This window comes from Sarcophilus harrisii, chromosome 1 (genome assembly GCF_902635505.1).
Source record: "Sarcophilus harrisii chromosome 1, mSarHar1.11, whole genome shotgun sequence".
Lineage (NCBI taxonomy): Eukaryota > Metazoa > Chordata > Mammalia > Dasyuromorphia > Dasyuridae > Sarcophilus > Sarcophilus harrisii.
Window position 1 is genome coordinate 165,820,606 of NC_045426.1, and position 17,098 is coordinate 165,837,703.

A 17,098-nucleotide genomic window follows, 5' to 3' on the forward strand; every position below is an offset into this window, starting at 1 on the left:
TTTGTAGCAGCCCTTTTTATAGTGGGAAGGAACTAAAAGCTGAGTGGATACCCATCAATTGGGGCTGAATAAGTTATGATATATGAATGTAATGGAATATTATTGTTCTCTAAGAAATGATCAGCAGGTTGATTTCAGAGAGACTTACATGAACTAATGTTAAGTGAAATGATTAGAACCAAGAGAACAAAAAGATTATGTGATGATCAACTGTTATGGACTTGGCTTTTTTCAATAATGAGGTGGAAAAGGAAAGAACAATAATCACAAAAATAATTTAGATAGAATATTGTGAAACTATAAAGAATAAGGATGGCCTTAAAGAAAAGGGATAAGAAAATCTCTCTCCTTTCCTTTGCAGATATGAGGCTCCATAGGTATGGAATATTACATATAAAATTAGATTTTTTTTTTCAATCTGTTGATTAGTTTAGCTGATATCTCTATGTGGGAAATGGATGGGGGTTTAGTTTTTACAGTTAGGAAAATTAAATTAAGAGTAATAACAGAGAAATTAAAGTTTAATTAGAAAATTGAAACCTAAGAAATGGAGGCTAGGATGAGGAACAAGGAAATAAAAATTAAAAAAGGAAAATGTAACCAGGAGTGGAGATTTGGAATGAGAAACTGTTGTAAAATGTAATTAGAGATGGAGTGCCACTTACCTGGCACAGGCAGGGCAGATGTAATGATGTGATCAGAAAAAACTTAAGACTCTAGGGGAATTAGGCTCGCCAGATCAGAGTACTCAGCCAGTAAGGAATCAGGGCAAGGACTGAATAGCCAAGGAAGGAGTAATGATCTGATTCACATTCATATGGGGGGATTACTCTCTTCTGCTAGGTTGTGACTTCTGTTACTCAGCCAATGGGGCATAGAGGGAGGGACTTGTGTTTTGGGTCTAAAAAAGGACAAGTATTGATTCCAAGTGTTCTTATTCTATAGGAACCTCTGCAGTTGTATAATTGAAGACTCCCAGGTCCAGTGGAGTTATTTGTCACACCTATATTACAAATTTGCAGCTCAAAAAGCTTGAATTATTTGTCCAAAGTCACAAGGAACCAAGGGGAAGATGGCTTTCCTCATTAAAGTTAGTGCATCTTTGTGCTGCACCTTGGTAAATAACAGGCATTGCTGGGATGCACCTAACCATCCAGAGGTGCCCTGGATTCTGGCTCTGGGTTTCCAGTAGAAAATAGACAGTGGTAACTGCCAAGCTTCACTTCTACCAAGTTTGCTCCTGGATTCAGCTTAGCCAATGGACAAGTCACTCTTGCATGTAAGCTGGGCTGCACTGGCCCACCACTTTTGGCTGCTGCAGCTATAGCAAATAATGCTATGAACTCTGATCTCTGAGTCCCTGGAGGCTCTTTTGATCTTTTGAACTTCCCTAGGTCATTATCTTGTTGATATGAACTTTCCTAGAATCAGGAAAGAATCAACAACAGAAACAGAAGAACAAGCTCTATGAGTTTGAGACTATTAGAGGCTTAAGGCATTTCTTCCTCAATCAGACCAGGAAAAAGGACTCAAGTTCTTCTGTTAAAGCCAAATTTTACATGCACACTCAGCCTAGCTCCACAGCCATTGAAAAGGCTTTTTTCCCTCCCTTTACCACAAAGAAAGCTGATAACTTTTCAGTGCCAATTCTGAAGCAGAGGGTAGGATCCTTTATTACACATACCTGGAAGCCCCTGGGTGGGCTGGCTAAGGGAGAGTACACTGGACATGCTTGAAGAACTGGACCCCTATTGAACAGTCCTTCACTGCATGTGCATTACATTTGTATTTTTTAATTGAAAATCTTCCTTCTCTCCTCCCTTATGAATGTCCAATTGAGAAAGCAAAAAAACAAATTTTCCTGTTACAAACATGTATAGTTGAACAAAACAAATTCTAGAATTGGAGACATTGATTAAAAAAAAAAAAAAAAAGACTTACAGGAGGATCTGAGTTCAAATCTGATCTCAGATACTTAATACTTCCTAGCTTTGTGATCCTAAGCAAGTCACTTAACTCCAATTGCCTCAGGGGAAAAAAAAAAAAAGACAATCTGTACTGAGTTTGTCATCTCTGTATTTGGAGATGGTGAGTGTATTTTATCATGAGTCTTCTGGAACCATGGTTGACCATTGCATTTCTTTTTCTCAATTGTTTGTCTTTACAATATTAAGTCTTCTCTTGGTTCTTCTCTCTTCATTTTGCATCAGTTTATACAAATCTTCCCAGTTTCTCTGAATCCTTTTATTATCTTATAACAAATTGTATTCCATAACATTTACATAATTATTGTGCCATAATAATTTACATAAAACCATTTGCCTAGGACCCAAGCTCTGAGTGGGTTTTAGACTTGAAATAAAGACTATGCTGTATAGGAAGCAGGCCAAACTGTTCCTCTTCCCTAAAGGGTAAGGTGCAAAGGAGGGAGAGAATTAACCCACCTGTGTGTTTGGGGTATATGTATATACCTAAACCTTTGAAGTAAATAGTCCTTCGTAAAAGCTAAATGGATTATTAAGTAGCTAAATGAAAAGGAGGTACAGAGGCATTCCCTCCTCCTACCCCCCCCCCCAATTGAGGGACCATCATTGATGGGGAGGACAGCAAAGTGTCTCAGTGGATAAAGAGGGAGGTGGGAAGGGGCTGGAGTCAGGAAGACTCAAGTTTCTGAGTTGAAATCCAGGCTCAGACATTTACTACCTGTATGACACCAGGGAGTAATTTAATTCTGCCTCAGTTTCCTCAGCTATAAAATGATCTAGAAAAAGAAATGGCAAACTTCTCCGGTATCCTTGCCATGAAAATTTCCAATGGGGTCATAAAGAATCAGACATAGGGGGGGGCAGTTAGATGGTGCAGTGGATAGAGCACCAGCCTTGAAGTCAGGAGGACCTGAGTTCAAATCTGGCCTCGGACATTTAACACTTAACATTTCTTAGCTGTGTGACCCTGGACAAGTCACTTAACTCCCATTGTCTCAGCAAGAAAAAGAATATGACATAATTGAACACCAATATAGATGAGGGTTAGTGCCAAGGACAGAGTTTTACCCTCCCAAATCCCCTTAAGATATCAGGTTTCTTTTTTGACTGTCCCTGGTTTAGGTATGAAAAATATATTTTTATCATAGAAGAAAAAATTTGATAGCACTCTTTTCCTGTTTTTTAAAAAAGAAGTTTATGTAATATTAATTGCTCTTTTAATGTTTGATGGAACTCATTAGATTATACATGTATATTGTCACCTCCTTTCCTACAATCACAAATAGAAGCCCTCTCTTGTGCCCAACAGAGCTTTCCATTCTTATTTGCTTCTGTTTTCTTCCCTTCTTTTCTTTTCTTTTCTTTTCTTGCAATTGGGGTTGAGTGGCTTGCCCAGGATCAAACAGCTAGAAAATATTAAAGTATCTGAGGTCGGATTTGAACTCAGGACCTCCTGACTCCAATGCACCATCTGGCTGTTCCACCACTGTTAGAAAACAGTGTTTCAGTGTTCCAGTTTGACTGTTTCTTGAACGTGCCTCATGTTTTTCCATTTCTATATCTTTTCTACCACTGTTCATTCTGCTTGAACCACATTTTCCCTGAATTGCCATTTATTGACAAATCATACATAAAGTATTAAGAATTTACTATATGCCAGACACTAGGGTTAAGATAGTAATTTAGTTTCTACAGAGTTATGAAAAATTGAATTGGAGAAATGAAACAAAGTAGAAAAATGAAACCTAAGAAATGGGAGACTGAGACCCACAAGAAAATCAAAGAATGTAATCAGGAATAGAGAGATTTAAAAAAGAACCTTCTGGGTTTTGCCCCTTTTTCCTCTGGCTCCTTCTAGGGTTATTTTTCTGCAAAAGAATGTAAGCTCCTTGAAGGCAGAGACTGGACTTTGTAATCTAGGGTGGAAATTTTAGATTTGAAAAGCAACCCTCCGGACTTTGCTCCTTCCTCTTCTCCGGTTTTCTTCCCCCATGTGTGGGATGGGTAGGGTGCAAAACCCCTTCCCAATACAATTAACTACCTGGGGGGTCCAGACTGAAAAGGGGCGAGGAGTGAGTTGTAGGCGGGGGCGCTCAAAGCAGCAGCAGTGGCTGGTCCTGAATGTCAGAATCAGGTCTCAGTCATTTTCAGGATGACCAAGTAGTTGGAATCCCATGGCTCAGAGTGTGGAAGAAGCAGCTCTTGCAAGTACATTAAAATGCAAGGACTAAATATGAGTAAAAGAGAAAGAATAAGCAGAGTTTATAGAGTAATAGATAGTAGAAATAATATAGTAGTTATATTAACCCTACCGTTAATAAAGAGGTTACTAAGGACAGTAATCAGGAAACCCACCCAGAAGAGGGCTGGGGGGGATGAGGCTGAGGCTATCAAAGATGCCTCTCATCTTAACAGCTTTCCTAGGATAGATACCAAGGAATGGTGTAATAGATAGAGCACGTGCCCTTTAGTGGTTATGATTTCTCCTACAAAAAATGCTAGAGCCTTACAAGGGAAGGTTTTCACCCAATCAGTACGGGTGTTAACAAAACAAAACTTGGCTAAGAACGCAGGAGTCAGGGAATTAAAAGTGCCATCGTCAGGAGCAAAAGATCAGCAACATGGACAGCTGATCTGTAAGCTTGCTTCCCTTCACCTGGGGTGAATTCCCCTTAATTTAAGAAACAACAGAAACCCCTCTAGTGAAATGCCAGAGAAATTGAGCAAGACAGAGATTAGAAAACAATTTAATAATTTATTAAATGGAGAGATTTACTGGGACCAAATGGATCCATGGTTGGTTCCCAAGGCTGAACAAGACTATCGTCTCAAAGAATCCAGCCCTGAGTATTGGGACAGCAATATTTTTGTAGGATAACAAGAACAATGACATAATGGGGGAGGTACCTGGATGGGGATAACCTAATGGGAGGAGGCACCTAGGATGACACAATAGAGGGAGGTACTGGAGAGGCTCCTGATATTCTAATGACATCTAAAATGGATAGACCTTTATCCTGTCAAACATTAAGAAGGAATGATTATAGACTAAAGATATAAAACCTTTATCTCATCAACCATTTAAGAGGGAATGATTATATCTCATCAAACATTAAGAAGAAAGGTCTGAGGCAGAGTAACTAAATAGGACAATTAGGGAAACTGGGTCAGGACATTAAAAGGGAACTGTGGCATAACAGTAAGTCCATGAATAACTGGCAGTAATCATTTTCTCTGCATATTTAATGGAGAATTGTTTGGGTGTCATAAGTTCTCTTTCCATATAGCCCCCCATGATCATGCAAAACATGAAAAAATGCATTTGAAGACAGTATAGATCTTTGATAAATAAGGGATCTAGGATTGGGATTCCAGAAACCCCAAGGACCTAGCTCCACCTTCCATCAACATACAGTGTAAAAGACTCTAGGCAGTTAGTTTAACTTTTAGAGTCCTAAAAAACCTTAGCCTAATCAGGGCATGATGAAATTTCCAGCTTTCTCTCAAAGAACAAAATGCAAAGTCTGAGTCTCTCCAAGTACTTGGGCAAAGTAAGCCTTTAGATAAACTGTAGTCCCAGAAAGTAAAAGGGTTAAAAGATATAATATCAGCAACCAAAGTTCCTTCAGGACTGGGCTGCAAATTAAAATATCTACATACTTGTATTTTATATCTCATTGACCACTTGCTCTGATTACAGACACTTCCTATAAGAGGAAAAATCAGGGACATGATTTATTTAAGGCAGTTTTACTTCAGGTAACTGTCTTAAATTTTTTTCCATTTCACCTTAAACAAGACTCAGGTGGGTTCTCATTCAAAAGAAGACCACTGGGAAATTGAGTCAGAAGGATCCTATCTTCAGTTGAGACCAAGATAGTCCTTCCAATTCATTCCCAAATTCCACTGTAATAGCTTCTTCTGAGTATCCTGTGGCATATTCCTTTCAGATGGTGGAATTTGATGATCTATCCAGATAGTCATACCTGAATTCAAAACTCCAAATAAAAATCAGCTGCAGTCCTAAAAGATTTTATCTCCTACAGCAATTATCATTAATCCAAGCTTCAGATGAATCTAGTTCTCAAGGATCACAGTAACAGATTCATCCTAAAAAGTTCACAGCTTATACAGCTTATCTTTCATATCTAAGTAGATGGTTCTAGGTTCAACATTACACAAATCATTTTGCTTTTAAAATACCCAAGGCAGAAAAAAATTACAAATTGCATATTGTCTATCCTGTTTCCATATAAAAGAAACTCTCAGATTTAACATTAATACTCTCTTCATTCTATTTTTTTTTTTTTTTTATTTAATAGCCTTTTATTTACAGGATTTATACATGGGTAACTTTACAGCATTAACAATTGCCAAACCTCTTGTTCCAATTTTTCACCTCTTACCCCCCCACCCCCTCCCCTAGATGGCAGGATGACCAGTAGATGTTAAATATATTAAAATATAAATTAGATACACAATAAGTATACATGACCAAAACGTTATTTTGCTGTACAAAAAGAATCAGACTCTGAAATATTGTACAATTAGCTTGTGAAGGAAATCAAAAATGCAGGTGTGCATAAATATAGGGATTGGGAATTCAATGTAATGGTTTTTAGTCATCTCCCAGAGTTCTTTTTCTGGGTATAGCTAGTTCAGTTCATTACTGCTCCATTAGAAATGATTTGGTTGATCTCGTTGCTGAGGATGGCCTGGTCCATCAGAACTGGTCATCATATAGTATTGTTGTTGAAGTATATAATGATCCCCTGGTCCTGCTCATTTCACTCAGCATCAGTTCGTGTAAGTCTCTCCAGGCCTTTCTGAAATCATCCTGTTGGTCATTTCTTACAGAACAGTAATATTCCATAATTTTCATATACCACAATTTATTCAGCCATTCTCCTACTGATGGACATCCATTCAGTTTCCAGTTTCTAGCCACTACAAAAAGGGCTGCCGCAAACATTCGTGCACATACAGGTCCCTTTCCCTTCTTTATAATCTCTTTGGGATATAATCCCAGTAGTAACACTGCTGGATCAAAGGAATACTCTCTTCATTCTAAAAAAGAATTAAACTTTGGAAATAACCCTATCAAATTATCAGATCAGATTAAAATCCTGCTCTAGGTTTTTTTCTTTATCATATTCCTTAAATAAGGAGACTATTATGCACTTAAACACTAAATTTGCTTTAGATAGGTGGGATACCTTAATAGAAATAAATTGCTTTCAGAAAACTTACACTTCCAATAAACTTCTTAGAGCAGTTATAAACTTGAAAAATAAAAATAAAACATTCAGTTATTAACACCATATAAATGTAGGTTGTTCCTTTCAACAGCAGAAGCAATTAATATCCGAACTAGCAAGGAGCTGCAGTTTGCCAAAAAGCCACCATACTTAAATGAGGGGACGAGGATTAGATCACCTGACAAGGTCCCTTTCCACATGGTTGCCTTTCTCCTATTCCACCATGCTTCCCGACCCCAACTTCTCACAGATAACCTATTTAGGATACCATTTCCCCCGGGATCCAATCTGCCAGCTCAAGACAGGTCCCAATCTCATGGGGTATCTCCTTTCCCATGGCAAATGGCAGATTCATTAGGGATTTGTGCCTTTTTGTTCCCCATTTCTGGAAAGTTATTTTCCTTTTTCTTCTTCCTTCTCTCACACCATCTTTTCCTATCCCATTTCTGTTTCTCTTCTTCCAATGCCCACTTGCTCAAACCTTCTCCGACATACTTTAAACACTCCCAAACCAATACTAGATGCTCCATTTAAACTATTAATTGCTTTTACAAATCAATCTTTCTTGTTCTTTGTCTTTAAATCAATTTTTTTTAAACTTTAAACTTCAAGGTTCGCAAATAACTTTGAACCCCAAGCCACTGGGAGAAGATTTGTCTGGGTCATCATGAGCTCCATATTCAGCAAGTTTTCCTTGATGGGGGACACCCAGACTTGGAAATTCTTGCACTTTTAGCAAAGTTCCCAGGGAACCTTTGCCATCTTTTCACCTTCTCTAGGACACAAGAAGAGAGACAAAATGCTGTAGGATGGCTTTTGGCAAAGATGGGACAGACCTCTTTCATGTCATTTTTTCTGTGTCTGCATCTTTGTGTAGAATGTCTATGTCATGTTTATTCTGTGAGCTAGATTTTGTTACCTGGAAAGATTTAAAATGCAACCAGCAAGAAAAAAAAATCTCTCTGCTATAGTTAGAATGCTGAAAAGATTTCTTAAAAAGCCTAACTTTTTCCTGTGGACTTTAGCTTTGGCTAAGCTGGAAGCTACACAAAAAATTAGCTAATTAAAATTAAAATACCATTTTAGCAGATTCTCAAAATTTTGAGAGCAATGATTAAAAGTTTGGCAATTGGTCATTTTAAGATGGCAAGAAAAATTCCTGAAACTGGGGATAATTCCAGGAATTTATCCCATTCTGAAAGAAAAGAAAAAGAAAAAACAAACTAGGTAAATAGCAACTTTTGGCTAAACCTTCCTTGACTCCTATCTTGTACAGAGTCCTCTTTATGTTCCTTTGGGAAAGCCCCGGAAGGGGCCTTCTCCAATCCCCAGAGTGGTCCTGAGTGTATCTCAGTTGTGGGGATTGCTAACAAGATCAATATAGCCCAAGTTCCTCCATTTGTTTACTCTTCTCATCTCAGGTTAGATTAAGAAAAGAGAATGCTAAGGAACTGTAGGGAAACTCAAATTCTGCTTCATTTATAGAAACAGGAGAAGCAACAAAACTGTGGGGACCCCACACAACCTTGCCCAAATACCTCCCCAACCCAGTTGTGGGGGAGCGGGGATGGAATGGGGCTAAGGCCCAATGGTCAGCATTCCCTGAGCCCTGGCACCTGAAACTACCATCAGAGGGAGATCCTGTATCAGTCACCCCAGCTTTCATCAGATTCTGTCCAAGAACTGCCTGGGAAGAATTTGGGTATCCCTGGCAGCACCCAGCATGGCAGTGTGAGGTAAGAAAGCCAGTTAGCCTCTGCATTTGGTAAGACCACCATTTTCTGTTTCAATTGTGGATATGTATCAGCTATGTAATTTGTGGCAAATTATTTTATCTCTGCCCAGTTTTCTGATCTGTAAAGAGAAATAATAATTGTTGTTGTGAAGATCACATGATTGCAAAAGTGCTTAGCATAAAATGTGCTATATGAATGTTAACTGCTTTATTGGATATAATTGCTTCATATTTGGTAACTGGATTTTTTAGATGCGACCAACAGATAAATGATTTCTACATGTGTGTGTAAAGTCATTTGTAAAATTGTTTGAGATATGCTAGTAAAAACAATTTTAAAGCAGTGCTAATTAAAGCCCACTAAAGGAATATGTAAATTGTAATCTATTTGCACTGATAGGTCTTAACAGAAGAGTCTGGAAACTTTAGGAAAACAGAAAAGCAGTTTGCTACTACTTTAAAAACTCTGGCTAAAACAGCCTGCTTTTGAATTATCTAGAGTTAGACATCTGAGGGCCTTCTCAGTAAAAACTGGCACCTTAACCCTTTTCTTGACTCACAAAAGAGAAATGATTTGCTTAAATTGGAAAATAACCAAATGGCAATTCAATTTGTCAAGAACATTTAATCAGAATCCAGGGAATCTCATTACCTAAAGTTAAGTCTTTACTTTCCTGAACTGTTATAGGTGGATATCTTATCTGGGCAAGATCTGGGAGGACAATTTTAGCCTCTGCTGAAGGTCAGATCCTTCTGACTCAGTTTCCCAGTTTTGTTTCTTTATTTTCCACTTGATTATTCCTGAATGTGGCTATCAGATAGAATCATTACTGCATGATCAGTTGTCAAACAGATCTAACTAAGGATGTTTTATCTTGTCCTGTATTGCCCTTAGGATGAGGCCTGAAGGACCTATTTTGGTGGTATGTCCCCTGCTTTTTCCCTTTATAACAAATTTCTGTAATCAGAGCAAATGACCAGTAGAAGCCATGAGCCCAATATAAGTATCCCAGGGGACACAATAGTTTTCTACCTTATATCTCAAAGATGCTTTCTTTTGCATACCATTGCATAAAGATTCATAATTTCTTTTTGCCCCTTAAGAGGCAAATGCAGGGGAATGTACCTTCCCATCAATGAACATGGGCAGTATGAGTTAGATGATATCTTGATCTGCAGCCCCATCTGAGACTTCTCTGGCTGCAGCCGTACAAACCCCTAACTTCTAGCCCCATTTCCCCATCCTGGGTTATGAAATTTCTTTGTCTAAAAGCTCTCATAACCTATCCATCTGTTAAGACCCCGAAAGCTAAACCAATCTCTTGTCCCAGCTTAGTCCTACCTAAAGCCTTTTACACTGTATATTGATGGAAGGCAGGGGTCAGGCCCTAGGAGTATCAACTTGGTGTCTGGGACCTATCCCAGACCCCTTGCTTACTTCTCAAAGAAACAATATCTTTGGGGCAAACCTCCTGCCTTAGAGCAGTGGCTGCTATGGCCCTTCTAATTGAGGAACCCTCTAAGGTCACTCTGAGGAACCCCCAGCAGGGGGTTCTCTGAACCACTAGGTTCAGAGAATTTTAGAAACTAAAGGGCATACGTGGCTGCTGATGGGTGACTCTCCTGCTAGACACCCCCACCTGACTCTCCTGGTGTGCCACATTCTTAACCCTGCCACCCTGCTCCCAGACAGCACTCAGTTGGGTGACAACATTCATAATCATGAGAAAGCTTTAGATTCTCTCTACTCCAGCCAACCTGACTTGAGGGACATTCCTTTTGACAACGCAGATGGTGAATTGTACTGTGCTTTCCAGAGCCCCACGTTGGGTGCCAAAATATACAATCTGGACTTGCTCTTGGAAGGATCTTGGGACCAGCCCAAGTCCTTGGTCTTAGTGGAGGAGTGGTGAGGCAGGGACTCACATAGATAGTCAAAAATGGAGTCTGTTTATTCCAAGTTCTCTCAGCTCCTAAATACCTTAGTACCATTGCATCACCACAGTACATAGTGCATGTGCTAACTATAAGCACCCTGCTATTGATATGTAAATGCATCTTTTATTGTATGTGTATCTTGTTTCAAGTAGAATACAGGTTATCACCGCCCCCTGACTTCTCAGGAAGGCCAAGAGCCCTTAGGGGAGATGCAGAGCCGAACCAGACATTGTCAGCACGTTCCTTCTGGGCTGAAGGGTCTTATACCTCACTGAGAGTTCCCCCACTGTTTGTGGCCTTCTACAGTGAATGGTTTACCAATGGGCCGAATTTTCTTGAAAATGGGGAAAGAAAGGCAGGTTATTCTGTGGTGACCCTCAGTAGCACCCTGGAGGCTAAGCCACTGCTCTCTGGGACTTCTGCCCTAACCAGAACTTTGGAAGTGGGGAAGGGAATGAGAATGAACATCTATATGGATTCCAAAGGTGCTGTTCATATTTTTGCATGCTCATGGAGCTATATTGAAAAAAAGGGGACTTTTGACAGGAAAAAAGATTATCCTATTAAATATGCAAGAGAAATTCTACAACTATTGCAAGCTGTTCAGAAACCCAGAGAGGTTTTTTTATGTTTTGTAAAGGACACCAGAAAGGATATTCACTTCAGGCCAAGGGGAACAGGTTTGCAGATTCAGCTGCCTGTACTGCTGCCCATTTACCCCTGACTATGGCACCTTTAATCCCCCAAGTCACTGATTCTTACACCCCTTCCTATAGCTCACAGAAACAAACTATGGCAGAAGAAAGGGGATACACTCTTTCTCCTTCTGAGTGGCTTCACTCTCAGGCCAGCTTCTAATCTCACAGGCAAGTCAGTGGGAACTTGTTTTTGGCCTATACCAAGCTACCCACTTGGGGAGAAATGTTCTCCAATCCCTTGTGAAACCTACCTTCACTGTTCACAAGCTGGGAGAACAAACAGATCTGTCAGGTCTGCCCAGTTTGTGCCCAAGTAAATTCCCCCTCCCCCCCAAAGCCTATCTGGAGGAAGGGCATAATTTTGGAGAGGACTGGCATGTATACCCCCTCTCAGGGGCTTCAAACTGCTTTTGGTTTTTGTTGACATCTTTACTAATTGATGGAAGCCTTCCCTTGTAAGACTGAGAAGGCTTAGGAAGTATCGGTGTTTGGTAAAAGAAATCATACCTTGCCAACTTAGCCAACCCAGCCCTTTGCAGACATCAATGGCCCAGCCTTCACATCTCAAATAACCCAAAATGTGGCTGAGACATTTAAGATTACTTGTCATCTCCACCCAGCCTCATGGCCTCAGTCTTCTGGAGAAAATGAATCACACCCTCAAGCAAATCCTAACTAAACTGTGCTTAGAAACTTGAGAGGATTGGGTGCAAACTTGAAGGTTTCCCCAGTTGAACTCATGTTTCTAGAAATAAAAGTGCTACTCCTGTTCCTTCTCCTCTCTCAGACTTTCCTGAATATTCCTGTGAACCCACAGAGTATGATGACCGCGTATTTTAAAATCAGCCGGAGTCAGGAATTCAGGTTAAGGGAAAATCTTCAATCTTTATTCTCAGTAAAGGTGAAGAAGGATCGGAGGTGAAGGGGGATCGGAGGTGAAGGGGGATTAGCAATGTAAACAGCTTCAACAAGATGCTGCCAGCAGTCTCTTTCCGCTTCTCTCTCGGCCCCTCTGCCTCCACCCACCAAAATCGTCATTTCCTATACAGGAATACAAGCACATCAGGACTTGCACAAAGAGTGGGTGGGGGCCATTCTTTCTCCAAGCATATATATATATATTAATAGAGTATGGTCCAATTACTATTTAGCCTCATGTGCTTGGGACCTCAGTGCATCAACTCGAGCTTCAGCCCATTACATCTCCCGCTTTCTTTTGTTTTAGAACACAGGTGGTCATGCCATCCCTGACTCCTCAGGGAGGTCAGAGCCCCCAAGGGGAGGTGATCACACCCTCCCTGACTTCTCAGGAAAGGAGGTGAAAGCACTAAAAAGGAGATGATCACGCCCTCTCTGACATCTCAGGAAGGGAGATGAAAAGCACCAAAGGGAAATGGGGATTGCTAGGGAGTTTCTGGGCTGAAGGGTCTTAATATGCACAAACCCATCAGCATGGGAGGTATTACACAAGCACATAGCAATAATGCAGAGGCTATTAGTGATGACCCTCCCCTCAGTCAGTGCAGGCTCGATGTGGTGTAACAAACATGAATTGTACATGCAAGTAGCGGAATAACAAACAATATAAATCAACATGGTGTTGTAAAAGATCACCAGAAGTCCTAGAAGGAGGGTATGTAAACAACAGTCACACATACGCCTTCTTCAGCAGCCAAGAGATAGTCTAAAACCAATCTATTGTCCATTGCTTCACATGTCAGGGAATCCAATGATCCCCCCAAGTTTTTGAAGTCCTGCAAAAGTCTTTTTTTGTGTTAGGGAATTCAATGATTCCAGCAGATTTTGAAGTCCTGTAACAGTCTTATCATTTCTCAGAGATTCCAATGATTCCTGATGGTTTTCAAGTCCTATGTCTCAGAGAATCCAATGATTCCTGAAGGTTTTCAAGTCCTACAACAATCTTATGTTTCAGAGAATCCAATGATTCCTGAGAGTTTTGAAGTCCAACAATTTTCGATGTCCATGAGTCAAGCGCCGTAACTGCCACGCTCTTTCAATGGTGAGCACAATCAGCAACAGAACCACCCGATATTTCTTGGGTCTTCTCCTTCGTTTCAAGGGTCTGCTCCATCTCTCTGCGATGGATAAGGCGAATACCGCTCGTTGGCACCCATCTGATTCCTTCTCCACCTGTAGAGATACAAGCAAACCCTCTCCCCAAAGCAGTTAGCCAATCTGGTCCCTTCCATCCACCACTTTCTGGGTCTCTCCACATCACCTGGCGATTATCTAAAGATAGTGGAGCTGCTCGCACTGGATACTGCCCTTCTGTTGGGTTATAAAACCTGTCTGCTGGACCCAGTGCATCTTTGTCAAAAATCAAGAAGTTAATAGTATAAAGGGTTAGATTTAGAAGTTCTCTAGGGTTACCTGTGGCTCCCCCTTTCTTTTGTTTTTGGAGGAGTGTCTTAATGTCTCTGTTTCTCCTCTCTACTATTGCCTGTCCTTGAGGATTAAAAGGTATGCCAGTGGTGTGTAAAATCTTATACTGTGCACAAAAGTGTGCAAAATGTTTGGAAGTATATGCAGGACCATTGTCTGTTTTTATTGCTTGTGGCAAACCCATAATGGCAAATGCTTGTGTGAAGAATTCAGTGACCACTCAGGCTGTCTCTTTTGCTGCTGGTATTGCAAAAATGAATCCTAAAAAGGTATCTACCACAACGTGGATAAAAGACAGACAACCAAGAGTTATAATGCAGTGTAGGAGCGTGGAAAGGAAGGCAAGCCGTACAGGCTTTTACTATGCTCCTAGCTTTCTCTCTTGTTATTCCAAATTGTAAATGTAAAGCTCGAGTAGCCTGATGATATTTAGAATGAGATGCCTGGGCTTCTTGGAATAAAGGAGTATTGACCAACATAGTTAGAAGGCTATCTGCCTTTGAATTACCATCAAATATGGGACCTGGAAGTCCACTATGAGAGTGGGCATGCAAGGTATAAATCTTACCTGCATGTTTTCTCACTTGCTCTTGAAGTTTCTTAAAGAATATATTAGAGGCTGCAAATTTTATTTGGGCTGTGGCAATTCTTTGTACCACATCTACTGAATAGGCAGAATCAGATATTATATTTATGTCTCTTGGATAATGAGTAAGAGCTAGAATGATCGCATACAATTCATTCTGCTGAGTGGACTGAAAAGGAATTCTGACTACTCTCTTTATAGTTAAATCATGAGAGTATACAGCACAAATATTATGTTTGGATGCATCTGTGAAGATAGTTGGTCCTTTAAGAGGAACTTTAGAAACTTTTTCTTCAAGAATCCATTGCCAATTATGTAATAATCTGGTTATCTTTAATGGAGACCCATGTGTAAAATTTGGAGCCATGGCTAATAAAATTTGTCACTCTGGGATGGTCTCATAGCACACATTAATTTGTGTATTGGTATAAAAGGTGTATATCTTGTCAGGTCTTGTCCCAAATAATTGTACTGCTCACTTAATGGCCTTTAATAAAATTCTAGTCACAAGCACTGGGTAAGAAGTAAGGTTTTGTTCTGGTTGTGCCGGGAGGTTCACCCACTCTATCACACTGTGTGATAAAGGACTGCTGTGGTGCCTTTTGTGTGCCAAAAACTGATATTTTCAAGGATTTTTGAGTGACTCTTTCAACCACATTGGATAAAGCCAGTTCAACTTTTCTCAAAGCCTCTTGAGCTTCTTTTGTAAGCTGGCATGGTGAATTTAAGGCACTGTCTCCCCTTAAAATGTCATATAATGGTTGTAACTGATAGGTAGTCAAGCCTAACATTGGTTGCATCCATTGGATATCTCCTATCAATTTCTGAAAATCATTCAATGTGTTTAGCTTCTCTGTTCTTACGGACAGTTTTTGTACTGTAAGCACCTTAGGATATACTTCATATCCTAAATATTGAAAAGGAGCATGTCTTTGAATTTTTTCTGGTGCTATGTATAATTTGTAATTCTTTAGTGTTTCCATGGTCTTTTGTAGACATGCTTCTAACATTTGTTCCTCAGGTGTACATCCCAATATATCATCCATATAATGTAATAGCATAACTTTTGGAAATGCTTTTCTTCCTGGAGCAAGAGCAGCAGCAACATACATTTGACACATAGTGGGGCTGTTTTTCATTCCCTGTGGCAAAACTGTACATTCATATCTTTTTATAAGGCTCAGCTAAGTTAACCCTGGGCACTGAAAAGGCAAATCTTTTCAAATCCTCCTTATCCAGAGGGATAGAATAGAAATAATCCTTAATATCTATGACCCAAAGAGGCCATTCTCTAGGCAATTAACTAGGAGATGGAAGTCCAGGCTGAAGAGTTCCCATAGTTTCCATCTGTTCATTCACCTTTCTTAAATCTGTCAACATCCTCCATTTTCCAGATTTCTTTTTTTACAACAAACACTGGGGAATTCCAAGGACTTAGAGAAGGTTATAAGTGTCCTTGGTCAAGCTGCTCCTGTACTATATCTAATAAGGCCTGAATTTTATCACTACCTAAGGGCCACTGTTCTATCCACATTGGTGTATCAGTTTTCCATTGGATAGGAACAGGTGAAAGTGTTGGCAGGCCTTCAACAGCAGCCCTGCTTAAAATACTGAAGTACTCATTTTTAATCCTAATTGCTGTAAAATGTCTCTTCCCCACAGATTGATGGGGATTTTTTCAACTATAAAAGGAGTAAAAACTCCTGTTTTGCCTTCAAAAGTCCATCTCATAGGGGCAGCACTAACTTCAGCTGCTATTGATCCTCCTACGCCAGACATGTAGGTGTCTGCTTTAATCTTTGGCCAGTGACTAGGCCAATTGGCACCTCTAATGACTGTATGATCTGCACCTGTGTCTACCAATCCTTCTAATGGTAGGCTATTTATATAGATCATGAGCATAGGTCGGTCAGCTGTTATAGCTGCTGTCCAGTATATTCCTGGATTTTGTGGTCTGGAGTCAGAATCTGGGGACTATCACAAGGTTGCTTTTTAGAATTCTGTATGAGTAAACCTGATGTTACTACTTCTCCTGGGTGATAAGTCATACATTGTCTGCCTGTATTAGTGACTGGGATATTATCTACACATTCCCCAGTTTCCCACATCAGTGTGTGGATGGACACTGTTTTGTATGTACAAAAAGGAGGTGAAATAGTCAAGCCTACTGTGCCTGGAGGCAAGGGATCTATAGGCTGGAAAGGAACAGATTTCACCTCTCCAGGGGGTATCTCAGTTGTCCCAGCTGCATACAACTCCATTCTCCCCAATTGTAATCCCTTTCTCCCATCAGGTTGCTTCCTGGCTGATTGATTATATAATCCCTTTCTCCCATCAGATTGCTTCCTGGCTGATTGATTGTGTAATCCCTTTCTCCCATCATATGGCTTCCCGGCTGATTGGTCATGTCTGGGTACTGGATTTCTAGGCACTCTCTGGGTGCACCATTGGCTGGCATCATGCCCAAGTGTTTTTTGCGTGGGGCCCTGGGGCTG